The sequence below is a fragment of the Plectrocnemia conspersa genome, unplaced genomic scaffold (genome assembly GCF_051122295.1).
Source record: "Plectrocnemia conspersa isolate PC_06_02 unplaced genomic scaffold, ASM5112229v1 ptg000008l, whole genome shotgun sequence".
NCBI classification, from domain to species: Eukaryota; Metazoa; Arthropoda; class Insecta; order Trichoptera; family Polycentropodidae; genus Plectrocnemia; species Plectrocnemia conspersa.
This window is the reverse complement of record NW_028277172.1, coordinates 10,088,357-10,110,956: the sequence shown is the minus strand read 5'-3', so window position 1 is coordinate 10,110,956 and position 22,600 is coordinate 10,088,357. Positions and strand designations below refer to the sequence as shown.

General features: G+C 27.6%; 1 protein-coding gene across 1 annotated transcript in view; it reads left to right on the top strand.

The window, feature by feature from the left end:
* Positions 1 to 22,600, top strand: part of LOC148232923 (uncharacterized) — a 164,374-nt gene that overhangs the window by 18,171 nt on the left and 123,603 nt on the right. The gene's annotated exons all lie outside the window — the stretch shown is intronic.

Below are 22,600 nucleotides of genomic sequence, written 5' to 3'. Positions count from 1 at the left end.
GCAACGCTCGTAATGATAAAATTGAATAAAATACCATCTTAAGCTGCAATAGTCCTGTAATAAACATTGTTTAACATGAACAGGATTAAATAAGGCAAATCAAGTCTTTAAATATGGTGTAAAAACCATTTAATAAATTTTTGATTGTATTTTTTATGATTCAGTATGATATATAATTTACAATAAATACATTTGATACTCAGTGCAATATTTGAGGTCTTAAATAGGATTTTTTAAAATAGATAATCTGAAATTGTAGTTACAAAAATCGCTGCAAACATATGCATTTTATCGTTAATATTCTAATAAAATTTTATTAATAATATACTATATTTTAGTTAAAAAGTTTTCACTGAAGTAAATTCAATACTCAAATTAAAACTCATGAATTATTTAATTATAAAACGATTTTAGTTTGTGTGAGTTTATTTTTCAGTCACAGAGCTTAAATGATGTTTATTTTTATGGAATAACATAACTAATATTAAACTATTTATAAGAATAATATTTAAAAAAATATTTTTTGCTAGCACATGTAGTTCTATAGTTTATATCATTTTGATTGACTATGGTTGCAATTTGTATGCCACAAAGATATATTATGCACCAATATAAATCGGATTATCACTTTGCCACTACAAAAACTCTTTACTTTAATGCCAATAAAATACGTTGCAAGTAAGTTAAAAATATATATTATAAATACTAGTACTTTTTTATCATGTTCAAGAACTGTGCGTTTAATTAGTGAGTGATAATAATTAGGTACCCATTTATGAAGTGTACATCAAACAATGGATCGGCGTTATAAATAATGACCTATGTCACTGAGTAATAATGTAAATTCCTACCTGAACAATACTCGGGTAGGTGAGTGGCCTAATTGAAATGATCGCCCGTGAGGTAAGAATAAAGCAGGGGTAATTAATCAAACTCGTTGAAATGCCCCTTGACGGGACTCGAACGTTGGGTATCGATCATTTTTCACGAGAACGAGTATCGTGGTATCGATATTCCAAAGTCGTGCCTTATCGTTCGTGGTTCCATTAGCGACAGTGTAATATCGATCGGCATCGATTAAACTTATAGTTTATATGATCATATAAAAAAGGTATTCGAATCATAGATATTTTATATTAAAATAAGTTTTGAAATTTGATGAGCTATAATGATCTAATTAAATAATCTGATCTGATATCATATGATGTACTCACGCATCAGATTTCACACTGCGACTATTATTATGCAAATGCACATGTAACGGTATCATTACCAAAAATGCGTGAGCACGAATTATTATATTTTTTATTTTTAAATAAAAATGTAATTGACGGGTTCAAGACCGTGCGGGACTGGGCATGAATCCAATAGGGTCACACGAAAACATTTTGACCCGTAAATGCGAGGTCAATGCCGTAATTGATACATGAAAATTAAAAAGAGTTTCACCGATGATCCAAAAAACTGAAAATAGCAACATAGACACAAAAGGCATGTACGGCAGAATCGGATTCCCTTTAACTGGAGACCGAGACGAGGCCATCATTCATTGGGTCACATATCAATCACGATCCCCTTTGGAGTTTGAAAAAAAATAATATAAAAAAGGCAAAGACCTTTGGAGACGTTCGGCTGCGGCCTGAATGTCGTTTTTTTCATTTTCAGATACCGAAATAGAGAAATACGTCTTGGCTTTCCGAGAAAGGATTTAGAAATCGGCACTGTTAAGTAACTCTACTTAACGGCTATTAATCAAGAAACAATTCTTATATATTGTACTAGATGTTTATAGTATAAAAGTAGACGTGCACCACATATTATTTAATATGTACAATTGTTTTTTTTATTTAACGACCGCTGATCCGAAGCTACACCATAAATCATGTTATTTTGTGGTTTCTGTTTTGAATCACGTATTATGTAATTTTGTAAGCGTGATTTTGTACACTACCAGATAATCCAAAAATAACAATAATAACATTTCTATTTAATATTATTGTTAGAGGAAATGGTAAATTTCTTAAAAATATGTTATTAGTTTACTGTAATGGTATCTAGTTATATTTGATTTGTACATGTCTAAACCTAATCTTCTCATAAAACAGAATTAGTTTATGTTTTCAAAGCAAAGTTTTCTATAAATTACTTACTCTTTAAGATATTTTTTTATTAAAAACATACATACGTAGTAAATTAAAATTTTTCTATTTGTTAAATATTGATTATTAAATTATTTTTATTAAGTCAATATTTATTTAATATAAATTTATTATATTGTTAAATATAATTTTTAGCATTCAAGGCCAGGTTTTCTTAAAATTTATTTTTCTGAAATATATTAGGTTATTAAAAACACACGGAGCTAATTATGATCCTTCAGTTTTTTATGTCTTGATTACTAAATTATTTGGATAAGTAAACAATATTTTCGTATTTAAACTTTTTATGTCCTCTTATGCTATTAAATAATTGACTAATTATGCTACAGTTGATTGTATAAATCTAAATTTAATTTATTGGTTTTCTATTGTATATTATTATTATCATATAAAATATTTGATTTCTGATATTTTTGTTATTAAATTACTGTAATTGTATCCAGTAGTATTTTAACTTAACTTTGACATATTTAGATTTGTAAAGGTCTTAATTTAAATTTCTCACAAAACAGAACTATTTTATTTTTTCAAAGCATTTCAACATTTCTAAAAATTACTTTCTCCGAAAATTTGTTAAATATTGATTACTAAATTATTTTTAATAAGTAAATTATTATTCAATATCTATGTTGAATGTAATTGTAAGCATTCTAGGCAAAGTTTTCTAAGAATTACTTTCTCTGTAAGATATAAGGTTATTAATTATATCCTTGAATTTGTTGTCTTAATTACTAAATTATTTTAATAAGTAAAGAATTATTTAATATAAATATGTATTTTTGTATTTATATTAATAATTGACTAATTAAACTGCAGATGATTATATAATACTAAATTTAAATTAAGGGTTTTCTATTGTATAACATTATTATCATATAAAATAGTTGATTTCTGATATATTTGTTATCAAATTACTGTAATTAAATCCAGTAGTATCTTAACTTAACTTTGATATTTTTAGATTTGTAAAGGTCTAAAGTTAAAATTCTCATAAAACAGTACTATTTTTTTTTAAAGCAAAGTTTTCTAAAAATTACTTTCTCCGAAAGATATTTTGTTATTAAATCATACGTAGCCAATACAGATTCTTCCATTTGTTATGTATTGATTACTAAATTATTTTCAATAAGTAAACAATTATCTGATATCAATATAAAGTATAATTAAATTATTTTTTATGTCCTCTTTTTTTATTAAACAATCAACTAATTATACCAAAGTTATTTTATAAATCTAAATTTTAGTTAAAATAAAATTAATCGTTAAAGAATATTATATTACTAGTATATTTGTATTAAAAATACAAAAAATGTATTTTTTCAGAGCAAATATTTTTATTTTTGCTAGTTTAGAAAAAACATACTCCTTTAAATACGGCAATTTTTGTGAAAATTTGTGTTTTTTGGCCAAATGTAATCTATTATAACTTAATTTTTAAAGCACTAAATAAGATAAAATATATTAAAACAGAACAATACATACTAGCAAAAAATGTTGAAACAGTAATTTATATAAAAGTTCATAAATTTAGCATAAAACATGGCATTAAATATATTAATTATGAACTATAAATAAAAATTTAATTTAATAATATTAAAATGCAAAAAATTTAGTTTATGTTCTGAAATAAAATATTAAAAAAAACATTAACACAATATTCTATAAGAAAAAAATATTTATTAAAAATAAAAATAACAGTTTAAAAAATATACTACTAATATTCGATGTCAGGCTACATTTAAATGGGCCTCAATTAATTTTTAGCCAAAATATGGACGTCAAAATTTTTGTGTGAAATTTGTTGAATTTTTATGATAATATTTTTGTTTTTATGTAAAGATAAATGTAGTTCTACTACAAAAAATAATCATAATTTAGTGTTATAATTATCTATTTGTATAAGAAACATTATTTCACTGTTTAATTTCAATTGTGTGAATTATTTTAGAATATTTTAGCACTGACAAAAGTTGCTAGAACTATCTCTATATCACGTATTAAATATATTAGTTTTTTTAATCGCTAACAGTTAACCGCTTAACATCACTATATTATTTGCAATTGCACTCGTTCGACGTGTACACATTTTTTTATCTAATCCAAAAACATTTTTACAGCACGCCTCTTTATCAGTACCGAAAATCTAAATTTTGTAATTAAAATTCAATATACTATTTGCATATTGAGAGCGTCATAACGCAGCGTGAAGTCGATAATAACAGCGTTTAAGGCGACCGTATTCAATTTTTTATTACATGTGTAAATTATTTATATTTCACGTGCACACACGCCTATGATTCGATTTATAAAATTACCTTACAACGTAATTAACGCTAGTCGACGAGAAATTTAGTGAAGACTTGATTGGTAATATCGGTGAAACTGTTCAAAACGATTGTTATTGTGATTATTTTTTCATTGTTAAAATTTAACTGAAATATACAGAAAGTTTCGGAGCGATCAATTAAGATGGCATTAATTGAACTGTCATTGGTTAGCCATTAACCGCGTACGAACAGGCAAATGTAGTAGAAAAACCGCATATCAGTCAAGATCATCGCACTTGCGGAGAAAGCCATCACGAGTTGGTCTAAAAGGATGCAAGTCATTACATGTTCATTTCATGTACTCGTTATGTAGAGTATAACGTTCAATCATGGTATGTGAAAGAATTTTGTCTTAATTTGCAATTGATATAATTTCATCTCTCATATACTGGTTATTTCGGGTTTAAAGATTTTATCGCGATCAAAGTACCGATTCTTTGACCGAAAACCGGTAGTTTGATTGCATTTAATTAAAAAACGAACGTCTCATAGTTTATCTCGTGCATTAGCGTCCTGCCTAACTAATTACTAATTAGACGCGTCGATTTATTTAGTTAAATTTATGCATGGGGTAAACCGATATAAATTTAACAGTAACAGCTACAAAAAATAATTCCTACTGAATATTTTTGATTGTATGAATTAATCGCTGCGTGTGTAATGATATTATTATTAAAAATTAATGGAATGTATGTACGTACACATATACACGTGTGCCTATCTATCTATATAAAAATTATCATCTTACATCATTGAAGACTCAATAAGTGAGCGGATGTTAATCAAAGAGAGCAGGAAATGACAACTGATGGATTTATTTTGGCAATTCGAATCGAATCAATTAGTTAACACTTATTATGTAATGAACTATATACATACATATATAGATATATTTATATATAATATATATGATATATGCATAGATCATATAAATATGACAATTTAGATAAACAAATATTTTAGTTTAGGTGATATTGTATCAATTATACATTTATGAAAAATTAAAATCGCAATTTATGGACTTATTCAAGTTTGCTATCTTACGAGACATATTGTTTACATAATCTCTTCTTTATGTAAAAAGTGCTATTATAAAAATAATTAAATTATTATCCAAATAAAAATCTAAAATAACTTAAAGAATTGATACAAATGATTTAATTGCTCTAATTATTAGGTAGATTTTTATGTAAAATCAGGAAGAAAATTAAAGTTTTTACTCTAATAGAAATATTACTTTTTATGCTGTAAAGTTTTAATACAGTACTTATGTATTATTTCTCTTTAGAATAAGCGTCGAAAATAAAAGCAAGACTTTTCAGGAAATATTGTTTCATAAATAGATTAAAAATATTGTAATTAAATATTTAATATAGTAGGCTAAAATTATATGTTTCTCATTTCCCCAGAAATAAGGGATTGTTCCATTTTTTTAGAATCGTTAATCGTTTTATAACAAAGTCAAATTTAGCACTTAGCATTTACGACATCGGTTAAATTGTTGTTGATACTTTTTTATTTTACCTGTCACATACGAAATATAGAGAGGTATTTTATTTACATAATATTTCTATTATATGCAAAGTTATTAAACCAAAAAAAAAATGCTTAAAATTGATTCGACATACTTTAGTCAAAATAAATAAATAAATAAAATAATATATTTATTCGAATAAGAAACATTACAATCGTTTATAGACTAGGCGATAAAATCACGGCGTCCAATATGGTGTTTTGCCCGTGAATATTGTCACGGTTAGTGTAATGCACTTTTTACCGTTGTCGTCTGCACAGATCTCACCTGCATAACTCTCGCACTCGGAATGTTCTAGTTTTCCATGATCAGGTGCAATAAAAGCATTGAACCCCGCTACGGCATATCCATTCACCTTTTCTGAATGCGTTTTGTTACACTCTCGACGAGATTTGCGACTATTCTTATGCAAATGCAATCGCTTAATAAGCGCCGCCTTAACGGTATACTTTAAAATGAAATGCGTGAGCGTGATTTTTTTACTCATGATCATATAATATGAGTTTTATTATAAACTGATGACGTACATTAAATGTTTTTTTTTAAAACATTTTAGTGATCATTCATAGCCAAAAGTCGTTGTCGAATTAAATTGGATATTCAGGAAGAGTTTTGTTCAGATCTAAAGATTTTTACGTAGTCTTTGTAGAGCTCTTATCATGAACTTGTGTATCTCATTCTATATGTATTTATTACTTATAAATTTAAGTGACAGTACGCTATTTTACGTTTCATAGTATTCAAATACTGACTAAACTATGGCATTACAAATCGGTGACAATGAAAGGTCTTGTTTTATTTTGAGATTATGTTGTTTTAAATTCACGATAACACATACAGTACAAAGTTGTTGCAATATACTGTCACCTTAGTAGAAACGGCAGTGCTGTCAATTAAATTTAAAGTCGCTTATATTTTACTAGCCTTGTATTTTTCCGACTCTCTCAAGTACACATGAAATAATGTTCTCAACACTTCGTTTTATTATGAAAATTAATTCCGCTTTCAACACTGGATCAAATCGATCGTAATTTACATCTCAAACACCCTGTACAGGAAATTATTCGTGTGTTTTCTTCGTGGTGTGATAATTGGGCGAAAATTACACGTTTCAAGAGCAGATTCGGCGGCCTTGATTGTAACCACGCGTGGCACACATTGCCTACAATTTCTCCGAAACATCCTCTACATGTATACTATTTTTTATCCAGCATCCAAAACCTCACACGTTGGTACTTATTTGGAGCATATTTATATATTATTGATCGGTGCGATTCTCGGTTGCCGAGTGAAAGTAATGGCAAGCGGAACGATTCTATTAACCCTATATCGTTTTTGGTCCGTGCGTTGCAAAAAAATATCTAAACGAATTTCGAAGCGAATAATAAATTATATATAATTTAGAAGAGCGGTTAAACGTCGGTAGTGTTCAAAAAAATTAACTCGGCAGTGATTTTTTTTTGCGCTCAAGGAAAAAAAATCGATGTATGATGTGTCGTATCATGCGTTTAGACGGATGATGGCAAAATAATGTGTATACGTTTTGGTTTTGATTTATGATATTTCAGGGGCACCTATGACCTCGCTGAGGTCCTAATTGTGGATGGAAAATTGGTAAACGGTGTACGTGTGGATTTTACGTTATTATATTTGAGCGTAACATTAAACTAGATGTATTATATATTATAATGTAGATATAAAAGGCGATGAACGAATACTGCTGCAAAAGAAAATTAAATTTATTTTTAATTTAATAAAAAAATCAATTAAATACATAGTTTAGTACAAAAACTCTAGATACATACATATGTATTGATATAAATTATCTAAATTGTATACTGTTGTATAAAACTTAAATTATTTATAGTTGCACAATTCTTAAAAAATGTTTATATATATATATATATAAATATTCCTTAAAACTACACATATTTAATTTAAAAAAATAGGGAATCAATTACAATTTGGGGCTACTTTTAAATGCACTACAAGATTTAAGATCATATATGATTATTAGCAAGTAAAATAATGGATTTGTAAAACATATTGTGACAAAAAAATTATTCAGTTATATTTTTAGACTCAAATAGTAATTAATAAAAATTTTAATGTGTTCTATTAATTTGTTGATAATTAAAGTTTATTTTATTATATATGTATATATAATTATATGATAAATTATTTGGTATTCAAATATGTTCATTTTTGATTTTTGTCAGATATCGTTGCATTAAAGTAATACAAAATTATTTGTATTACAATTATATTTACTATCATATATTATAGAGATCAGAACTTAACACTTATTTATTTATATCATGATTGCCCTTAAATTAAATTTGTTATAAAGCATGTCTCGTATCAATGGAAGCGAAATCTGATCTATCTTATATAATAACACCCGAAATGATAATTAACACTAATGACTGCACGCGTTCGGTCACGATTCGCACTTAACATGTCATCCCATTTGACAGGTAGCTCAGAATACGCACAATATCAAATCGATAGGCAGGATTTATAGCATTTTTTCTAATATGTAATATGTTATATTTTTTGTATATCCGAAGCATGCAGCGGCAGTCGGAGCGCGTGCCTTTTCAATTACACTTTCTCGTTCCGGTCGCACTTCCGCCACATCCGATGATTGATCTCCCACGTCTCTGGACCAATTTCTTCGAGAAATATAATAAAAATAAAATTAACGAATGTAAAAAAATGTAATTAAATGTGTATCATCCATCACGGGCTCTGCACACCACTGGGAGACAGAGGCGGTTCATCGACCTTATTTTAAATACACCATTTCTGAGCATTTAAAAATCAATGTTTTAAATTTATTTTATAGATATGTTTTCATACAAAACATTCGGAAAGATTGATAAGAATAGGAATTGCTGATAAAATATCAACGGTATTGGTGCTATTAGTCTTCAAAACGAAATAATTGAGAAAATTCCATGCAATGTGTCGATGCATTTTAAAAAAATGCAACGTTATTTTTAAAATTATTTATAAATAAATGTAATAATACAAACAAATATAAGTTCTATTATATATTACTTATTAGTTCTTAAAAGTAAACTATAAAGTTGATTAACCAGTTTAATAACTGTAACATAATAATTTAAATTAAATTTAACCAAATTTAATTTAAATTATTATGTTGCTTTATGTTGGCATTGATGAACTCTACGATTTTTTTAAGACTTGTATGTATTATTTTATATATATATTATTGTATAAGTCTGTTACGTTTGAAACGGTTACTAAAATATTAGGTAGTCATAAGAATAATTAAAATAAAAAATATGCTTTTGCAATATTTTTGTAATGTATCTTTATCAAATATCCTTCATTGAGATTTTCATTTTTAGCAATTTGATTTACTAATATGTTTTATATGTTTGCAAATTAAACACAGACAGAAATCTTACGAAGCTACTTGTACATATAATATATGCTAATTATAGCTATAAATAAGTTTTTTCAACCACGTAACTCATTCGAACTGTAATTTTCGTTTGACAGTTTAACGTTTGATATTTATCTTGTTTAGCTTTCGATTTTTTTCATTCACATTATATTTGTGGGTGCAGAACGTCAACTTCAGTCGTAAATAAAATGCAATGGAGAAATTATTTTTGCGATTGAAATCAATCAATGTGATTCGAACCACCGTTCGTTCCAGCAATTATTATATTTCAGCCACTGCTCTACACAGCACTCACCCATCGCTAAACGATCGAAATTCAATAATACATCATGCACGTTTCTAACGTCTAAACTAAAATATATCTATCAGAAAAACTCGTGATGATTAAAGCGAGCAATATTAATAGAGCAGCATTTAATACGGAGCAAATCCGTGACATTTCCATTCCAAACTTTGACGGCACCAGAAATAAGCTAACATGAATTTATGGTCGATGACGCCATTCAGAAAAATTTAATGTAGTTTTCTACCGTGTTACATTGTTAATACAAGTCTCATTTTGGTATTATATTTTGTAAAATAACTAGGTGTAGCTATTTTCCGTTATGTTTTATAATTAATAGGATGTGTGAGAAGAAGTTTTTAGAAACTATAACTGACCGGTCAATCGAATCTCTTAATTCGAACACGCTCCTCAATTCGTTAGTAGTATATACTATATAGATTGATTTTTTCTAATGAAAAATTTAACTCAGCCGTGATACAATTTAACCTCGTGAACTCGGAACACGAAATTTGGAGTACACACGTATATTTTATTTTTTTACTCTTGCATCTCAAAACACGCACATCGAGTCATTTTTTCAATGAATAATTAAACGGTTGCCGGCTTTCTACGTACACACGTTTTAAGTGTTATTATGTGTTTGTTTTTTTTATTTTTATATTCTACATTGATTTTTTTATTGCCGGTTAAAATTAGCGGTGTTGACATCGATCAAAAAATTTTATGACACTTTCACCGCGCACGAAAATATATAATTATCTGAATAAATTGCTACTTCGGACTCGTCTGGTATCTCTACTTGTCTACTGTGTTATATTATAGCTTAAAAAGTGTATGTACTATAACTAATAAATAATATAAATCGTTACTTATTAATATTTTTGGTTTAATAAATAAATCAGCTATCATATATAAAAATATTTATTATTTTTAATCTTGAAATGCGTTTAAAATTAACTCATTTTTATTTTTCTACATAGTTTCAATATATATAAATTTAATAAATATGTATTAGTTAGTTATATTTTTATCAATTCTTCACTACAAAACGTTTTTGGTCTATAGTGCTATATTTTATAGTGTAATTCATAAATATACGTAACAAAATTGTATTTCGCTAATTAAATATATAATTAATAATCATATTATTTTTTTACATCAAAACTGATTTTATTATATATTTCTTAATTAAATAAACTACATTTTTACTAACCATGTCCTTCCGTCAAAAAGTTAAAGATTTGACGCTTAGAGCGCCGGAACTCGACAATTTTATTACTGAAACTTTGATTAAAAAAGCAGCGAAAATTCAATGCGTAAACACTATGAGCCATTTTCGAAAATTATTTATGGACCATAAAAACGGTTAATTATGGGTACATGGCTTATCCGGCGCGTAAACGGCTCTAATTCGATAACGATGATGACGGCCAGACTGTCTAACTGTTTGATAATTTTTTTAACCCACTCAAACTCAAAAATGTACACATACATGTATAAAAATCGGCGGAGTGATAATGACCTAGCGAAATATGTGGAAGTGACCATAAATTATGTGTGCAGTTATACGCTTCCGTCTATACATTGTAAATATATCATACTAGACTTGATGATGATATGCGTATTATGGTTAATTGGCAAAAAGCGATCGAATGGACCGCTGTGGTGGCCATAGGCCATTATCCAGATATAATATAGTATAGTTTCTTATACATATGCACACGTGTATCTGGGTACATTGTGAGAGCACAATGCGTTCGCGATGATAATTTGCGGTGTGTGTTTCGAAAGGTAATAGCTGAATTGCAAAGTTCAATCGAAGTATGAGTATGTATTTAATGAAACTCATTCATTTCCATGCGTAATCACTATGGTTTTGTGTGTCTACATTGTCTATGCACGTGAGTGTGTATAATAGTCATACTGTACAATTGGACGCTAATGGTTCTGTTCATGTGTAATAATCTAGTATGAATTGGTATGCTATTAAATATATATTTAATGATTTTGTAATTAATGGTTATGTCGATATATTAGAAACATTTACAAAAGCTTTAAAAAATATAAATAAAATTTGAAATAGAGAATATCTGAGAATGAATCACATATGATTTTAAACTCTTGGGTTTAAATGGTGAAAAAAATCTAAAATCTAATAAATACTTACAGCAATAAAGTGCAATATTTTTATTATAATACAAACATGAAAAATTGGAAAACAATCCTTTAAATAAATGAACTAGAACAATGTATTATACAATGCAACTATGATATAATAAATATAGTTTATAGTTATTAGTTTACCCTAGAATAAAATATTTTTCTTATTAATGTTTTTTTACAAAAAAAGTTAGAGAATGCGTTACTGCATATTTATAACTTGTTTATATGTAAAGTAAAAAAACATAAAAGAAAACCTTCTACAAATTAAATAAATTTTAAACATAGATAATTCATGATTAGTTATTGGTATAAAATTTTAAACAAATAATTAGTTTAAAGTTCAGTTTAAGCTCTTTATATCTAATATATAAATATGTAAGCCATAAGAACTATTAAAAATAGAGCTAGCTTATAGATTTTTAAATTAAGTTATATTTATATGACTTTTTTCTATTTTAAAAATTAAATAACTTTTACATAAAAACATGTAGATTTTAGTTTAAATTTTATTTATTTAAGCTCTTAGATATTGATAAAATGTTTTTGTGTAATATAATATCCTTCTTAAGCTCTCTATTAATTAAAAATAAATTGATAATTTTTTATTTTTATTGCTTAAATTATTTTAATTATTTATATGCCATGTGTGCGGTATTAGATATTTTGTAGATTATGTTAATCATTGGTAATAAAATAATTATAGCTATTTTTTTAATAAAATATATCAATTTGAAATGAAAATTTTAAATATCTTTGTGAAAAGTAGAAAAACTTTAAGAAAACCTTTTACAAATAATATCAATATTAAATATTGCCATCTCATGAACAGTTATTGGTATAAAAGTATTGAACAAATAAATAGCTTGAAGTTTAGTTTAAGCTCTTTACGTCTTTATAAATATAGTCATTAGAACTATTGAAAATAGTAATAGTTTAAAGATTCTTAAATTAACTGTTTCTATGACTCTACTACTACTACAAGATGGTGCAAAAGTCGTTTTAAAATTAAAAAATTGAACTTTTGAATAAAAAAGCATGTAGATTTTTGTTTTATTTAATTTATTTTTAATTTAGGATATCACTATAAATTAATTGTAAAATATGTTATTCTTCAAAAGCTTTCCGTTTGTTTGTTGCAAAATCGAGCTCTTTCTAGGCTGTGTTCCATGAAAATTTGTAATGTTTTTCACTCTATCGCTCTAGTTTCATCCAGAAGTGGTTGAGGCTTATTTATGTAATATTTTTTCTTAAGAACATCATAGAAAAACTAATCTAGAGCGGTCAGATCAGATTAATCTCGAGGCTAGTTAATTTCTGTTCCTCATGAAACTAGTATGACATTGATTATTTGACGTAAAAGCTTTATTGTTTGAAATTATATAATATTATTTTCAATATATTTGTTGCCAAAATTTCATTTAAATATTGCATTAATTTAAGTACATTTAAAGTAGTTCTAAAAAACATATTTATATGTTTTAATTGTTGCCAATTTTATTATTTATTAATTTTATTATACCATAGAAAATAATATTTCTGTGAAAAATAAAAATTATTTAAACGTATTTTTTACAAACTTGATTATACAAATTCTTTAAATATTATTGTATCATGAATTATAATAAATACAAGTTAATTAAATATATACATACATAATATGTACTTACATATAGCCTAGTTTGGTCATTAGGTTAAAATTGTGATTTTTCAAAGTAAAATTTTCAATATATTATAATATAAAAATAAATTAAAAATTATATTTATTTATTTCTACTTATTTTTTTCTGCTCTAATTAATGTTTTGGTTTTGAGTAAAGCACTTTTTCTATATTGTAGTACATTTTATTATTTATTTGGTGAGCGTATGGTTTTATAAATTTTATAGAGTAATTCAATCGTTCTTAATAAAATAAATAAAACATTATAGATTGATCAGATTAATAATTTCTAATATCTTTGTGGCAATGTGCTGAATTTAAATATAGATAAATTGCTACAGCAAGTTCTATTTTAATAAGTATCATTTGAACTAATTTTAATTACCTGTCCGTAATTTTTCCCTCACTTATTTATTTAATTCAATTAAAATTTATTACGTAACAATAACGAGCAAACCTAACGGTGCTTCATTATAATTCCCTTCCCCAGTCAATAGTGCTACAATCGACCAATAAACGGCTAATGTCTTTGGATTTAATGGTTGATACTATACAATCATAATATACACAATATAAGGCGCCATAAAGCCATATATTCGCGAACCTTGATTGCTTTACTTTTATCCATATAAAGTTATATTCTTACTTTCAACTGCATTATACACTTTATAAGCGACTGGTTTATAACCATCGTCTATAATATTCAAATCGGTAATGTCGAATCTGATCAAAGATTTCGTCGGACGTAATTTGATTGTGGTTAGATTTGTTTTTCTCTGCTGTGATTTAGTTTTAGCATTCTTATTATATGTGTATTGCATAATAAAATAATTTGATACTATATCTCAATGCATTTACTGTATCTAATCAATTAAAATATTATATTATAAAGTTATTTTTTTAATATGTTTAAGGTTTTGAATACGTCTAAAATACATATACATGTAACATTTACTCTCTACATATATCTGTATATATATATCGATATCTACATGACAGTAGTTTTATGTGTGTTTTAAATTACCGTGTCAATTCATAATTTATTTAAATGAGAAATATACTACTGCTGAACTTTATTGCCAACTTGTTCTTGTTCATGACAATGTCGTTATGAATAGCTGAAATTCTATCGTGAATTTAAGGCATTATGTATTGAATAATGTGTTGGGTGGCAAATAAGTAAGCAAGTAAGATAAATAAGGCTCATTAAATAAATGCGTTAATATTCATAGTAAGTTCTTAAAACATATTTCTTGGACATTGTATTTTTAATTTAAGAGTATTTCCAGTGTATTATTTTTTAATATTTAAGAGATAAAATTGTATTCAAAACCTTAATGCTGACAATAGATAATCGAATCTATATAAATAAATATTCCAAAATACATTTTTGACTGCATTCCTAACCGTACGCACCCAAACCAATTTCCTACACTTGGAAATGGCAAGTCAGAATGAAATATAAAGACCGATTTAGCCGCGCATCCGAGTCGTGTACTCTGAATTTATTTTTGACTCAAAAAGAAGGCTAGGAAGAAGAAGTAGAAGCGTGCCGCTCAATACCACATCGTGAGCAAACTGTTAATGAAGCCAATGCGATGAAGCCGTCGAGTTGAAGAAGTAGAAGTAAAAAAAATGATCCAATAAGAAGAATCTCTTCCCTGTAGGGTCAAACACGAAGAGGCGCCCGAGCGATTTGTCAGCGGCTGGCTCTCTGCGCTTGGCGACCCCTGACCCTGAACATTTCTCCGCGAAAGCTCTGACGTACGATGTTGTAAATCAACTGGAATGTTGTAAAAATGCATTAAATAAATTTCGATTACTATTTATAAACTAATCGATTGATTAATTAAATTAATAAACGAGATGATTGAACTTAGTTGAATTTGAAGCATTTCTTTCAAAGATCATCAATCATGTTGTTTTTTGGATCGTTATAAACTTAAAAAGTATCATTAATAAATCGTTTTAGTTTGCAGCCATGTCGATATTGAGTTTTATGGCTATTCGTTAATGATTTTATTTTAGGTATGATACAATTCGTTTGAAATCTGCGCTATAAAAATATAGCAAATTAAAATTGACAGAGAAAAAGCATAAGCTCAACCAGCCCGAAATTTAAGGGTTGGCATTAAAACTCAGAACGAGTTCAAAAGCAAAGTAATAAAACCCAAATGTCGAAACGCAACAAATTTTAATGATAGTCTTTCCCGCTGCTTATCCGACGAGTGCATTAAAAAATTACGACCAGACGAATTAAACCCATATATCTTTTTATCTACACGGTTTATAGTTCGCCGAACGAATCAATTATTCGAAATCTCTCGTTTTTAATTGAACCCAAAAGGCGACGATCAGATTAGACCTGAGCGCAATTAAAATATCTTTTTCGAATTAGAACTACAAGAATCGCCAACGCCTCGTTGTCAAGTTAACTGTTATTTTTTTAATAATTTGACCGATCGATTATATTACTGGGAGGGCAGCAATAATAGCATTTTTTTTATTTTTACGCCAAATTATAGTTGAAAAGAGCGTGTAACTAAATTAACGCTTATTTGACGATCACATGTGGCGGCGTATAATTTTTTTATTTATTCTCCGGCCAAGATCGAAACTCAATTCGGAGTATCCATTAAAAAGTGTTCGCTTAATAATCGACTTCCTCGTGTATGGATACAATAAATAGATTAGCGAATAATAGAACGACGGTTAAACATTGTGCGCGCGCCGGTCATTATGTTGATTATAACGAAACCGATTGAGTAGCTATTTATTATTATTATAATTTATTTATGTAATTTATAAAATAAATATTTGACTACAGATTTTAAATAGGCTTGCGGTATATTCTACTATTATTTTATAAATAAATTGACAGTAACATGTCTTATGCAGTTAAAATATTCTTTATACAAATACTGAATATGTATATAAACAGTAGCGTATAAAAAATTAATCACCCTAAGAATCATCATATTTTTATGGGTATAACTTATTTTCTTGAACTCTTAAAAATCCATAATTAAGATAGAATTAAAATCAAGCATAAAACAGTAAAATTTGCCTTATAAAAAAATTGTATTATATGATGTTTTATTGAAATTTTAAATTAAAAAAAAATATCCATTGTATTTTAACCTTATTAAATTAAATTAAACAACGTTTCATCAAGTTTGTGGTCCAATTAGCTTTGTTTCCTCATTGAGTTGTGCGATCGAATTTTTTTTGATTATGTCGCAAAAATATTTTAGTTTATGATTTTTCCTAATATTTTGAAATAGCATTATTTTTTACAAATTAAAAAAAAATATATATTGCTCAAATTGATATGAAAAACTTTGTTGATAATTCCAGCGCCAGTCCAAGGATTTATTTCTACATTTTTCTTTATATTCTGAAACGTTTTAATAAAGTATTTTATTAATCTTATATTGACTGCATCGAAAAAATTGCGTCAGATGGCAGAAAAATCCATAAAGCTGCAATCCAAATTAAAACTCACGTGCTATTTTTATTAAAAAGATGAGAATAATTATATTTCATCAATAAAATGAATACCTTCCATTCCGAAATATAAGAAACAGACCTGAAACAGTTGGCTCTCTGAATTTCGAACAGTATCTTTTGCTTTTGCCTACAAACGTAGTGCATTCTATCTGATCTGTATAAATTTATTTTACAGATCAGATAAGTCATTCTTTTTCAGTTCAAAACAGTCCAGAATTTGTGTCGATTGCCCCATTTCATGCATGTTAGACGCATTTCTTTGGTTTATAACGTTTTTTTTGCTGGTATACGACTGTGTACACACGCTTCTTTAAGCCTAATTTATTCCTTTATAAAATGTTTTCGTAAATACTCACTGATAAAATCAACTACAATTTTACGTCTATCGTGTACGCATATGTATATGCGTACACGAGTTTTTTTTACCCATAATCTGATTTATTGCATCCATTTTCGTGAAAAGTTTTTGATCTGATAATTGGTTATAAACGACTTGACATTAATTAAAAATTTATTTTATTTATAGCTGGTATAAGCATTCTGTTTCTCGATGTTTTTCGTGTCTCAAGAAATGATTTTGTGAGAAACTTTTCGATTTTTCTCGAGAATTTTCAAGAAATTTTGATAAAGATAAAAATTTTATACAGTATAAAATTGTATATATCTTTATACTGAATGATCATAGAAGAGAACAAACTGCAATTGGATAATGAATTGGTATAACGATCTATTTCGATTGCGCAACGAAGGAATTTCAGGCTCCCGTATTTATACTTATACCCTAATCGGAGATAAAATTGTCAATAACAGCTGTTTCTATATTATATACATTATATTTCGAACGAGATAAAAGTTTATTGTATAAACAAGATTTAAGTTTGCACAAATTTTATGGCGTTTTTCTGTGAAAAGCCCCCATATATTTTTGTAATCTGCCGATTTCCATACAAAGCGGCTTCTTTTTTCTGATTAATAATGTAGTTCTTAGATTACTGAAGCGTAATTAAAATATTCATAAACATATACTTCCAACCTCTAATAAAAGCTTTTAAGAAAACATGCATATTTCAAACATCTGGCACGGACTCGCCCTTTCATATGCAGTAGTATAAAAATAAATCGCAGCGGTTGTGATATTTTTAAATATTTGTACTTATCTAATTTTTAACAGCAAAAAGCCTCTCATAAAATTCTTGAGAAATCAGCAAATTTTTCGAGAAATGATAATTATCATTTTCATCGAGAAATTTTCAAGAAGAAATACAGGTTTATTATTATAATTTTTATGAATATTTTAACTACGAAAGCTTTCGGTAAATTTGTTAGGTAACTACAATATAGACTTATTCCTAAATGATATGCAGTTAAAAAAATCCTAGTAATTATTACGAATATATCTTATTTACTTTATAGTGTGTCCATAGAATATTTTTGCTAATTTATTTTTTACTAAAATACAGATAAAAAACATAAAAACATAACGTTCATTTACTATATATGTATAACATAAAACTGAATGCTAATATCTTATTAATTCTTAACACTATCAAAAACGACGATGACATTAAAATATTTTTCTATATCATTGCCACTATTATTATATATATTTTTAGTATTATACTTTAATTTATATAACTACAGTGTATCTAATAGTATAGATAATAGGACATTAATTAATTAAATACTTATTCAACATACTGATTATCAACACTACCATAAATCACTTGCGCACAGCCATAAAAACGACCGTTTAAGATGCTTATCATAATCGTTATGTTATGCAAACAATTACACACTTGTTGATCATAGTGTAACATAATACTCAAAGCAAACAAAGCATGAAATGGGGGAGTGGTTGCAATGACAGCCAACAACCATAGTGTTCGCGCTCGAGGGGTGTCAGACCGGAAAATTCAAGGCGTCACGGCCGAAGACTCTGGGGGATACCGGTGACCCCTGTAAAGCTAAATTAATATAAATATTTTGCTCTAAGATCAGTTGCTTCGATTTATGATCGGCGAGCTATTAGAAGCAAGTGGTTATTACGCGAGTGCGCATTATGCGCTCGCGTGGGGTCGCACTACCAATAATTTCTCTTGAATTTCTTCCTCACTTTGCACGCTTCGTGTAGTCCAAGGGGTAATATTAATTTGGACTTTGAACAACCGTACAATTATACGGTTATATGCACATAAATCACTCGGATAAATCTTGGCTCGAGTCGGCAATGCCTTGTTATTTTCACATTTGGGATTTTTTCAAGACGTGCGAGTTCACGTGACGCAACGTGATATTTTTGATTAACTCTAAGTTGAATTCAATTAAAAATATATAAGCATTTGGGTTGATGATTTGAAATATCTTAAGAATCATATAAAAATATTTAGCAATTAGGTCAAAAAAAATTAGTAAGAGGCAAATATTTCTTGATTCAATTATTTTTTTTATTAAACACGAAGCTTGTCTCATTTTCGAATCATCTTGATTCGTCTCGTATGTGTGCACTTTCAATTTGTCTTGCCAATTTGCGAAACCGAAACGCCCGAGTTTCTCTGTCATGTTACACCGTAAACTACTTAGCACAATGTTCCCTGAATTATCCATGAATTATATAATGACGGTCTGCCGTCTGATATTATCCTCTGCGGTGAGTTAAACGGCAGCCTAACTCACTAGAGTTCAGCCACTTGCTTGCTAACTGACCTTTCGTGGTCTTATCCTACCTTACAATAACAATATAAATTTTGTTAAAACATCAAGTTACAAAAAGATAAGTTTTTTCATATATCCACTGCTAAAAATGACTCATACGCTTTTTTACTGTTGTAATAAAACACAAAGATGCTGTACGGTCTTTAAGAGCATCAGTCCTAATTAGCACTCATCCTCGTATCATTAAACAATCTTTTCTCGGTTGATAGCTTAATAACACATAATAATAACTTGTATACAGAGTGCATTACAAACTTGAACATACACTGTGTCTACTTTTTTATACGCCATAAAACACATGTAACAAACCGCTACGTGTCGCCTTTTTAAATGTAAAATTGCAAAAAACGAACTTCAATTTTTCTGCAAGATGCAGTTAAATTTTTAACAAGGTGTAATAGGACGAGAAGCTGTAGAATTTATCTATCTATGATAAAGTGTTTTATTGATATACTATTGAATTAAATATATTTAATGTTTTATTAGCGATTGTGAAATTATGTGTTATAAAAGGTTTTACAATATTAGTGCATGATATATTTATCACCAATTATTTGCTTATTGTTAATGTTATTGCAAGCTGAAAATACTCATAATGAGCCTTAATTTATGAGCAAATAAATTTGTATGATTCCTTACTTTAAAAGCACCCGTAAAATATAATTTGCAATAAAATAGTGCTAATATATTTTTATTAAATAATTTAGATGTATATTATTAATTATAAACTGCATTTAAAAGTATTACATAATTAAAATATGAAATATTTAAATTTTTCATATTTATATTGTAAAATAATATTCTGAATTGCAATGTATACCATTGCTTTTTCATTGCTACTGATTTCAATATTTACCATATCAACGATATAAGCATTATTCAATGAAAAAAACCGCGAAGTGAAAGGTTTGAAATGAATTTACGGTACACTTCACTAAAAATATTTTGCTTATTGCACTTTATTAAATTAAAAGTAACATGTATGCTTTCAATATATTTAATATTCATCATTTCTATTATTTCCATAATAATAATTTGGTACTATATAGGTGATATAAACAAAAAACCAAACATTAATTCTCAGAACAGCTTCTTTCTAATTATATTGTATGCCCCGCAATTTCTTTGAGCAAAGGCCTACGCCCATTTCTAAAAGATTCATTGTTGACAATTTACTACCTGCACTTGCGATAGATACATTGGCTCTAATCTTAGGAAAGATTTTTTCTACTTAATTTTGTATTGGTTATTTACATAAAACACAAGTTAGATCAGCCCATAATATTCGCATACACTACAAGGAGTTTAGCAATTCACCAAAATATTATGATAATATTTTATTATTAAAAAAAATAGTTTACGATTTTATCTATTGTTATTGTTAATTTATTATTCTTAATCTTATAACACATCTAAGCACTATATTTTTTACCAGCTTAACGCCCAGTGTTTTTTTGCCGAACTTACCTTGGTGGCCGGGAGATTTCGCGGAATAATAGCAAAAAATTACCTTTTTTAGTAAATTCCCTATAACTTGTAAACCAAATAATATATTTTATCGAAATTTAATTTGTAGCTTCCTTATGATTTTTTGCATAAATTTATTGTAATTACGTAATTTAACCAGTGTTTTTAAATCTGTGCGCTGCATAATTAAGTGATATAACAAAAAAAAACTTGTTTACAAATATAATATTAAATATTTACTATAAATTACAATCAATGTTATTCTCAAAGGTTAAATCGCCACTACCTGGCCCGTTTTATCAGCTTACCTTGTGCATACCTTTTAAGAATTCATCTATTAGGGTATTTGACACTTTTTTTATTGTGGAATTCCCAAATTCGGGAATTCCACACAGATAAAAAAATGCATTTTATAATCGAAGTAATGCAATATATTTAGTCTCCTCTAAACTATCGGTCGAAACGTATCGCGAAAATTGCTCTTCTCTCTGTGATCCTTTGTGATTGTGATTTTGATTTAAAAATTTTATTTTCAATCTCGGCAAAATGGACGAAAGAAATTAAGCCTTTTTCGAAAATTTTGAAGACGCGTTGTTTAACGCCCCCAGTGATTGTGAACATAGTGAATTGTGCGAAAGCAATTCTAATTCAAGTGTACATGAACATAGACCGCGTGTGACAAATTTGCACTCATCCAGTTCATTTTCTTCATAATGACAAATATTTTTACGACGCCAAAAAATTTAGTGAGTGCAAATTATTATATATTATAAATGGATATTTTTTATAAATCGTTTATACAAAAAATTTTAGAAGCATTTAAACATACATGTTATTAATTTAATTATCACATTTTTAAGCTAATGTGGTGTTCAAAAAAAATCGTGCACTAATCAACGTTGTCAAATTTCAAAAATTTCCTTAATGATTATTTAACTATTTTTGTAAATACGCAATTCACTGTTTTTATTATTATTAACTAACTTTTACTATAAATTATCACTTAATTATAACAACAACAATAAATAAAAATATAATATTCCATAATGCAAAAAATATGGTCACTGTAAGTGGGAGCGGCTTGGAGAACCGTTACCAAACGACACACTAGCCCAAAAATATTAGAATATAACAAACTAAAATAAGCGACGACTCGTTGCATTGCGACGCAGTGGGATAAAACGACTCTTTTTACGAAAAATTAAAGTAAAATATAATTTATTTTATATTTTATATTAGGTAGAAATAATATACTACCATCTCGCATTATAATATAAGGGTAAACTGTATTGTATCATAGTGTATTTTTAATAAAAGAAGACGCGTGACGCAGGACGCATGGGCGAGT